The 10,390-nt window shown below is 34.9% G+C and overlaps 1 long non-coding RNA gene across 3 annotated transcripts in view; it reads right to left on the reverse strand.

Moving 5' to 3' along the window:
• Positions 1-2,178: 2,178 nt before the first annotated feature.
• LOC148958437 (uncharacterized) overlaps positions 2,179-10,390 on the reverse strand; it is a 31,452-nt gene continuing 23,240 nt past the window's right edge. The window contains exons 3-4 of one of the 3 annotated variants that reach the window (XR_016144618.1): positions 4,697-4,818; positions 2,179-2,229 (exon numbers count right to left, since the gene is read on the reverse strand). This is a non-coding gene — a long non-coding RNA (uncharacterized LOC148958437). Of the gene's footprint in view, positions 2,230-2,926; positions 2,965-3,007; positions 4,819-10,390 lie in introns of those variants that run through there. The other 2 variants (XR_016144617.1, XR_016144616.1) reach the window with 2 other exon arrangements.

The raw sequence follows: 10,390 nt of genomic DNA on the forward strand, positions 1-10,390 counted from the left end.
TTTTTCGCACGAAACAACATGAAACGTTTGAAAATACGTTCTAAACACCATTAGAAGTATTTTCGATGAATTTCTAGGTCATTTTTGAAAAAAAACGAACCAAGTCATTTTTCACAAAATCTATGACCCCGGACCTGTGAAAAAGTTCAAAAATCTGAAAATTTTTCAAAATTTTTTTTTCGCACGAAACAACATGAAACGCTTGAAAATACGTTCCGAACACCATAGGAAGTGTTTTCGATGAATTTCTAGGTCATTTTTGAAAAAAAACGAACCAAGTCATTTTTCACAAAATCTATGACCCCGGACCTGTGAAAAAGTTCAAAAATCTGAAAATTTTTCAAAATTTTTTTTTCGCACGAAACAACATGAAACGCTTGAAAATACGTTCTAAACACCATAAGAAGTGTTTTCGATGAATTTCCAAGTCATATTTGAAAAAATATGAACCAAGTCATTTTTTAAGAAAATCTATTACCCTAGAACCGTGTAAAAAGGTGAAAGATCTGAAAATTTCATAAAACAGTTCTCGGCTTGAAAGAATAGTAAAAAAATACTAATACCTTTCTGTAGACATTTTGACACATTTCTATGAGTTTCCAAATGATACCTGAAAAAGAATGACTAAAAATAAAAAAACGTATAACCCTTCACTTGCAAAAAAATTAAAAACTTTAAACTTTGAAAAAAATAAAGTTTTTTCTGACTAACACAAAAGGGCTTATTACTCAATGACAATACAAATAGCACTTTTCTAGAGAGGCTTCAAAACCATATCTTGCAAAACGAACCATTAGAAATTTATTTGATGAATTTCTAGGTCAAGTTTGAAAAAAAACGAACCAAGTCATTTTTCACAAAATCTATGACCCCGGACCTGTGAAAAAGTTCAAAAATCTTAAAATTTTTTAAAAATTTTTTTTCGCACAAAATAACATGAAACGCTTGAAAATACGTTCTGAACACCATAAGAAGTGTTTTCGATGAATTTCTAGGTCATTTTTGAAAAAAAACGAACCAAGTCATTTTTCACAAAATCTATGACCCCGGACCTGTGAAAAAGTTCAAAAATCTGAAAATTTTTCAAAATTTTTTTTTCGCACGAAACAACATGAAACGCTTGAAAATACGTTCCGAACACCATAGGAAGTGTTTTCGATGAATTTCTAGGTCATTTTTGAAAAAGAACGAACCAAGTCATTTTTCACAAAATCTATGACCCCGGACCTGTCAAAAAGTACAAAAATCTTAAAATTTTTCAAAAATTTTTTTTCGCACGAAACAACATGAAACGCTTGAAAATACGTTCCGAACACCATAAGAAGTGTTTTCGATGAATTTCTAGGTCATTTTTGAAAAAAAACGAACCAAGTCATTTTTCACAAAATCTATGACCCCGGACCTGTGAAAAAGTTCAAAAATCTGAAAATTTTTCAAAATTTTTTTTTCGCACGAAACAACATGAAACGCTTGAAAATACGTTCCGAACACCATAGGAAGTGTTTTCGATGAATTTCTAGGTCATTTTTGAAAAAGAACGAACCAAGTCATTTTTCACAAAATCTATGACCCCGGACCTGTGAAAAAGTTCAAAAATCTGAAAATTTTTCAAAAATTTTTTTTCGCACGAAACAACATGAAAGGCTTGAAAATACGTTCCGAACACCATAAGAAGTGTTTTCGATGAATTTCTAGGTCATTTTTGAAAAAAAAACGAACCAAGTCATTTTTCACAAAATCTATGACTCCGAACCTGTGAAAAAGTTCAAAAATCTGAAAATTTTTCAAAAAATTTTTTTCGCATGAAACAACATGAAACGCTTGAAAATACGTTCTAAACACCATTAGAAGTGTTTTCGATGAATTTCTAGGTCATTTTTGAAAAAAAACGAACCAAGTCATTTTTCACAAAATCTATGACCCCGGACCTGTGAAAAAAATCAAAAATCTGAAAATTTTTCAAAATTTTTTTTTCGCACGAAACAACATGAAACGCTTGAAAATACGTTCTAAACACCATAAGAAGTGTTTTCGATGAATTTCCAAGTCATATTTGAAAAAATATGAACCAAGTCATTTTTTAAGAAAATCTATTACCCTAGAACCGTGTAAAAAGGTGAAAGATCTGAAAATTTCATAAAACAGTTCTCGGCTTGAAAGAATATTAAAAAAATACTAATACCTTTCTGTAGACATTTTGACACATTTCCATGAGTTTCCAAATGATACCTGAAAAAGAATGACTAAAAATAAAAAAACGTATAACCCTTCACTTGCAAAAAGAATTAAAAACTTTAAACTTTGAAAAAAATAAAGTTTTTTCTGACTAACACAAAAGGGCTTATTACTCAATGACAATACACTTTTCTAGAAAGGCTTCGAAGCCATATCTTGCAAAACGAACCATTAGAAATTTATTTGATGAATTTCTAGGTCATTTTTGAAAAAAAACGAACCAAGTCATTTTTCACAAAATCTATGACCCCGGACCTGTGAAAAAGTTCAAAAATCTGAAAATTTTTCAAATTTTTTTTTCGCACAAAACAACATGAAACACTTGAAAATACGTTCCGAACACCATATGAAGTGTTTTCGATGAATTTCTAGGTCATTTTTAAAAAAGAACGAACCAAGTCATTTTTCACAAAATCTATGACCCCGGACCTGTGAAAAAGTTCGAAAATCGGAAAATTTTTCAAAATTTTTTTTCGCACGAAATAACATGAAACGCTTGAAAATACGTTCCGAACACCATAAGAAGTGTTTTCGATGAATTTCCAAGTCATATTTGAAAAAATATGAACCAAGTCATTTTTTAAGAAAATCTATTACCCTAGAACCGTGTAAAAAGGTGAAAGATCTGAAAATTTCATAAAACAGTTCTCGGCTTGAAAGAATAGTAAAAAAATATTAATACCTTTCTGTAGACATTTTGACACATTTCTATGAGTTTCCAAATGATACCTGAAAAAGAATGACTAAAAATAAAAAAGCGTATAACCCTTCACTTGCAAAAAAATTAAAAACTTTAAACTTTGAAAAAAATATACTTTTTCTGACTAACACAAAAGGGCTTATTACTCATTGACAATACAAATAGCACTTTTCTAGAGAGGCTTCGAAGCCATATCTTGCAAAATGAGCCATTAGAAGTTTGTTTGATGAATTTCTAGGTCATATTTGAAAAAAAACAAACCAAGTAATTTTTCACAAAATCTCTGACCCCAGACCTGTGAAAGAAGTACAAAAATCTGAAAATTTTTCAAAATTTTTTTTTCGCACAAAACAGCTTGAAATGCTTGAAAATACGTTCCGAACACCATAAGAAGTGTTTCCCATGAATTTCTAGGTCATATTCGAAAAAAAACGAACCAAGTCATTTTTCACAAAATCTATGACCCTGGACCTGTGAAAAAAGTTCAAAAATCTGAAAAGAATTTACAACTTAGCACCAAGTGCCAGAAAGATTGAATCTAAACTACTTTTTAGACGATTTTTAGAAAATCATTTTATATGGTTTTAATTTATTTTACCTCTGGAGTGGACTCTTTTAGTGGATACTTGTTTTTAGTTTTTCGATCTTTTACCATTAATTTATCAGTGATTATTATTTCAGGACCCTAATGATTATTAATATTATTATTATTTTAATCTGCTAGACAACCAATTCCATTCAAGGAAAAGAGCATTCAGAAAGAATGATAGAAATAAAGCTACAGTTGAATATGATGAAACATGGATGAAACTCCAAGAAGGATTCCTGAGAAACAATTTAATCAATCAAAAACTATAAACCTTTCTTGTAGTTTATTAGTAAAAAGGATGGGATTTTGAGACGGAGTAAAACTGATAACCTGCTGGACCCCCAATTCAAACCAACAGAAAGAGCATTCAGAAAGAATGATGGAAAGACAGCTACAGTTGAATATGATAAAGCATGGATGAAACTCCAAGAAGGATTCTTGAGAAACAATACATATGGTTTATGGGTAAAGAATATGTGACTGTAAAAATGTGTAAGAGTGACTAAAAAGTCACTTGGGCATCCATTTGCAGCTTAGGCAGCAAACAAGAGAAATGTTTCAAATCAAACCTCAAAAAGCATTATCAAAAATCAAAAAATATTTTAAATTAATTTGATGGTTTATGAAGAAAGAGAATCCAGCTTTATATAGCTTTAGACCTTTTCATATGAAAGAAAGGTTTGAAAAATAAAGTTGAAGAAAAAAGAAGCTGTGAAATAATAAGCACTTCTTTCACTACCAGAGACTAGATTGTGATCAAACAGTGATATATCCTTACAAAATTGTTAGTCAAAGAAGCAAAGATAAGATAAAGTCACATAAAAGGGCATTTTTTGCTATTTAAAATGATTTTGTAGGTAGGTGCTACATTTTCCAATAAAGGCTGCCTTTTTCATCTTCTCCATCAAAACAGTTCCAAGAAAAGAAAAACAAAGGAGAAAAACATATCAATTATCACAAACTGAGAGAAAGAGTACAAATCGTACAAGTGTGCTTCAACAAGTTTATTTTGATGATTACATCAAATGATTGAATAGTGTAAACATTTTAATAATAGCTTTAAAATGTTGACTAGCAAAGGTTAAATCATGAGCTTGAGAAAAATAATAAATTGTAAACAACTGGTAAAAAGGAGATTAAATTAAGAGAATTTGAAAGATATTTCAACTAACCTCAGTACAATTGGAATTAAGTCTCCCAAAGCACAGGTTCAGTCTTCCAACCAAAGCTTAAAATCACATCAGTAATGCAGCAACAATCATAAACTTGCCCAATTAAGAATGATTTTTTTGACCTTAAACAAGGGGGAAAAGCTTCAGATAGAAAAAATATTCTCTGGAGTGGAGTTTTACAATATGACCTCAAAAACAGTTATTTTCTATAATCATTGTAAAATGCACTTGAGCTGCTCCATTCAACCTTTTGGGTACCATATACTTTATTTAGACTACTTGATCAAAAATTTTGGGTAGCCTACATTTTACTAAATACTTCAAAGTTAATAAAATCTTGTAATACTTTTTATCTCAGATCCTACAGAACATTGAAAAATGATTAGTTGATGCCAAGAAAAGGTCATGATTGACAAGAGATAAAAAACAAAATAGCTTAATTGGGCATAAAGAAACAAGATCAGTGGTTCAAATATTCTTTACCATTGAAAGACAAAAAATGAACTTGCTAAAAGCTGATTCATACTTTGAACAAGATATCATTAAAGAAATGCTTATTTAAAAACAATTCAATAAAAGTTTGCTACAAAAAAAATTAGCAAGTATTTTTGGTATCCTGAGATACAACAACCATTAAAATGGATCTCCAAAATGTTTACCTTTTGCCATAGTTTTAATGTCAAATAAAAAGTAGAAACTGGTCTGAATATTTCCTTACAAGAATTAGAACTTGTAGCTAAATTGCTCCATTTTAACATTTGATTTCTTAGCTATGATGCCTTAAAAGAGCCATTGCTCAAAATCTGCGCCATTTAAGGGTCTAAATTAAAAGGATTTATTTTATTTGTCACTTTACACCTTTTACTGATCTCAATCTCTTGTTGCAACTCTCAAAGCTTCAACAACAAAGCATAACTTTCAATGAAGTTCATTTCATCTCACTATCAACCACAACTCACCCAGTCTGCATAGATACCAGTTCTCAACGAGTTATCGCATGTGCATTGTCATTCTGGCTGCATACACCTCGTGCAAACCATTCCCAGAAAAAATTAGCAGCCCCAACTAAATGCCCAGGATATTCTTTATGGGTTTTGTGAACCCTGATATAGATTACCCTGATACTAACACTTGTGATAAATAATTGCAATTTGTGACACTTAGTGGAAGAGGCAGATTCCATTCTACCGCCATTCCCGTTCGTGACAGCTATACTAGAAACGAGGTTTCTGCTACTTGTATCAGCGATGTCGTTGGCTGGCGGGTCAGCGGTAAGGTCCCAATTTTAACCAGAGGCAGCGCCAGCCCCGGAAAATGGGGGAAAATAGGATGAGAGGAACAAACAATAGCATTTTTGCGACCATTCCCTTTTTAATAAAAATCACGCATTTCAACTAAGACAACCCCGTCACAAAAACACTTCCTAACACCAGGGCCGACGCTAAACACTTTCACCTGTAGGTGGGTGCCAGTCACCAATTTGCCGGCAAAGTAGGGCGTGGCCTAAAATATATTCGTTTTTTGGTGCGGCATTTTGACGCAGTTGCTTTTATTCATCGAAGAGTATGTTCTAGTTGCTCAGTAATTGCTCTGATTTTAACGTCGTAATTTCCTTTGTCTGAGTATCTTGGAGTACCTTTTTGATTTTACTCTAAAAGTCAAGTGTTCATCAATGAGATACCCTCATTTATTCACATAATTCAGCACGTTTATTAGAACCTTAGCTTGTATGAGCAGATCTCAGAGGCAGGGCCGCCGAGAGGATTTGGACGCCTTGGGGGCTGGCGACACCGAGAGACCAGGCCACCTGCGGAGCGAGCAGAAAATTGTTTGCGACCAAGCCCTTTCATGCAGTCATTTTTGGCAATTGTTTAGACCGTATTTCTATTTTAGGCATACTTTAGGCATACTTTCTCAAAATGGAATTCATTACTTTTTGAGGCCTTCTAGATCTTGAGGCCTTGGTCGACGAAATCACTACATCTCGGTTGTTGGCTAAACTGGATATCATTTAAAAATTCAGACAATGAATGCATTCGTAAATAAAAAAGTTATGAGCATGGACGTGTAAAGCTGGACATGCAAATTTTGGTGAAATAAACAATGCCCCATTTACAAGTAGACTCGAGTTCATAGTTCAGAATTGGATACTTGGCATCCAACACATAAGTTAGCAGCAAATCTCTCTTAAAAGTGGATGCTTCAAACACTTTTATAAAGCCCGGTTTCCATATAGCCGCAAGGCTGCCTGCGACTGCCTGCGACTGCCTGCGACTGCTTTCTGCCAGCTTCCATCTTCCACCCTTACAGCAGCGCCGGCAAATGGAAACGTTCTGTTTTCAATTGCCTGCGGTATCGGTAACTATGCCGGTAACTAGGTAAAGTTTGAGCGGGAAAAACTGGCGGGCAAAATTCAACAACAAAGTCCTGTTTCAATTGGTTCTTGTACATCACATGATCCGTTTGAACAAAAGAATGCCGCAGGCAGCCGCAGGCAAGGCGTTTTCATTTGTAATTTGTCTGCCGGCGGTACCGGGAGGCTGCCGTAAGAGCCCATTGAACGAGTTCAACTTTCTCCCGGCTCTCCCGGCAGTCTTACGGCACTTCAAACAGCTACCTGCGGTACCGTTAGAAAGCGTTTCCATAAAGAATTATCTGCCGGCGATACCGTAGGGATGGAAGATGGAAGATGGCAGAAAGCAGTCGCAGGCAGCCGCAGGCAGCCTTACGGCTATATGGAAACCAAGCTTAACGCGCTGGTTGTAGCTCAAGTGGAATGCGAGTGGTTATTTTCAAAACTTAAAGGGCCTCTCCAGCCAAAAAAAGGTTTTTTTATTGACTAAAAAGTTGGCATTTGGTGCGTGTATTATGGCAAAGTCGTTGTTTTTGCAAAATTCTAATTAGTTTAGAAGTTATAAGGCTTTAAAGTTGCACCTTTCCGAGAAAAAAACGACAAAAGCCGAATCAGTTTTGTTACATTCTGACGTCACAGTGTGCGGCTTTCGCTCGCCATGAATTTCGTAGATCTTCCACTGAATCGTGAAGGAGTCGTGGTCACGCGTTGATAACTGCATCTAAATCTACAACAGGAGCTTTTTAGGATCGAAACATATTAAATGTTCACAATCATTCTAAGTTTGCGGGCCGGAATGCATCCATGCTGTGTCACAACTTTGTTTTGATCACCTGTGTAGGCCCACAAAGCTAAGGCTTCAGAAACGATGAACAACTAAAGGCTTCAGAATTGATATCTGAAATGCTCAAACTAAAAGCCGGTGGAACAGAACTGAGAGTACCATCACTTGCAGTGTTCAATTTGCGAATCGCCGTCGTTCGATTCGGTTTGAGGCGAGACTAATAAAATATACTGTGACGTCAAAATTGCGTCACAGTGTCACCAAACCGAAAAAAATTTTGTCGGTTAATTCAATTAAATTATCGAAATGCAAGAGCTTATATCTCACAAACTGTAAACAATATATCGAAAAACAAATAACGAATTCGTGATCAGCAGGTACAACTCCTTTAGATTGGCCAATAAAATGCAAGTGCAAAATTTGGCTGGAGAGGCCCTTTAAGCGTCCAGGCTCCGAGCAACAACAACTCCAGCAGAGGCGGCGCTACAGGGCGGATAGGTTACGTGACATCCCCCAAAAGTCATGAATCGGCTCTTTACCTGGGAAACTCGACATTTTTTAACTCGGCAAATTTGGTGGTTGGTATAAATTTAGAAATCAATGATAATTGGTGAAAAATTTGACTGATATAATTTTCATTTCGATTTGGTCCTCTTTGCACTTCGGAACGCTTATATTTCAACTGTTAGTTGGCGAACTGAAACTAAAGAAAACTAAACACATTACATCACACTGCTTTCAGGTCGCCTGGATCTATTAACGCCAAAGTTTGGTCCATGTTGTAAGAACAACGTTTTAAAAAAAAACATGATGGTAATGGTAGACCAAGAGGTGACTCAAATTCATTTTTCGACTACCTTATTAGACTTTTTATTAGTCTCTTTGTTCATAATTCTCAACTATCCCGACCACCCCATCAAAGAAATCCATCGCGACACGTTACATAAGTTCAACCGTAACAACAACACAAGGAGTAAGGTTGTATGTATTGTAAGGTGGTAAAATTTATTCAATAAGTGCATTTTCAAGCGAACTGGAAGCATCAAAATTCGAAAATTTCCCCACCCCTCCGCAGCAACCATGGTTACTATATCGTGTGCTTGTTTATCCGTCCTGCTGAAAAATTATAGGAACTGGCAAACAACCTGGCAAACACTTATGCTATCTAAGTAGGAATGCTTTCTATTGTCTCAAGTGACTGAGTGAAGAAAGTTTTGTGATGCTTTACATGGGGGTTACATCAGAGAAAATTTCTTGAGGAAATCCTATCCTTGTAGCCTTTATTGACGATTGCCCCATTTTCAAGACTTTTCTGCGTACGGCCTTGCACCATGTTGCAAACAAAAGCATACACCAAAAACTTTTCCAGAATCTTCAGGTTTTAGCAAATATCATACAAGTTACAGGGATACAAACCCCTTGCGCAACCGGTTCTTTTAATTATAGTTGCAAAGCACACCGGTAGCGCAAGAGCCTTTAAACGTTCTTCATAACCTCCTATGTCGTTTTGTTGTGAACCAACATTGTTCAAAAGGAGAGGGGTGGCTTGATTTCCCCTTGAAAATCGATGTTAGTGTACCAAGATTATTGCAGGCATTGTAACTCATCCAAATCATAGTTATATCATGTAACCAATTTCATTCTTTAAAGCAACAAAATTTCTGGAGATTGTTGCAATAAGCAGCAATTTTGCTACGTTTTAAAGCTTTTTCATAATAGTCTAAGAATGCACAAAGCTGCTAATTTAGTCAAAGCATCCAAAGATTTTTCGGCCAGTCCTCTTACTTCTCCACCGCCAAAACGCTACCGCAGTGGAACTTTGAAAAAAATTATGTTGAAAGATTCGCAATCCAGTTATGATGATCGATTCATTGCACCTGAAACATTTAGAATGACAAGTAGCACGTGGCTTTTAAACGTGATCGAAAGTAGGAAATTGATAGCTGCTAACTGCGGTCTAGATCCAAGATATCTGGAAAACTTCCGAATGTTAAAGATCATTATTCTAATAAAGCGACGAAAAAGAATTTCAGATTTCTCTAAAATCTAGGACCCAACTTTAGTTTTAAATGATGCCCTTTTTTAATTTCAATACCCTTTTAAAATTAGGAAGGCTGTGCCAATTTCCATATCAGACAATCTTTAGAAAACCGATCTTAATTCTTTCCAGCTCTAAACAAGTCTCAAATTTTAAATGATACAAGGTAGAAATTTTGACCCATTAAATCTTAACTTTGAACTTTAAAACCTACCAAATTCTTACTTATGTGAGAACAAAATACGGCGACAATGAGCCCCAAAAGGTATATGAAGTCACATTTCAATATTGTCCTGTTAAGAAGAAGGGGTGGGATTTCGAAAGCATGAGATTTTGAAATGTTTGAATGTGGGTCATCTAAATATCTTTTGGAACAAGGTGTAAACCACTTTCAAATTGGGTAAATGTCTTGAATTCAAAGGGATTGCTTAGACAGATAGGATGACATCACAGTTGAAAAAGTCCACTTTGAATTAACATAGTTAACATGTAAAGTATTTCAAACGTAGGAAAAACGAA

Source organism: Rhopilema esculentum, chromosome 15 (assembly GCF_057945365.1).
Source record: "Rhopilema esculentum isolate cy_ngs chromosome 15, ASM5794536v1, whole genome shotgun sequence".
Lineage (NCBI taxonomy): Eukaryota > Metazoa > Cnidaria > Scyphozoa > Rhizostomeae > Rhizostomatidae > Rhopilema > Rhopilema esculentum.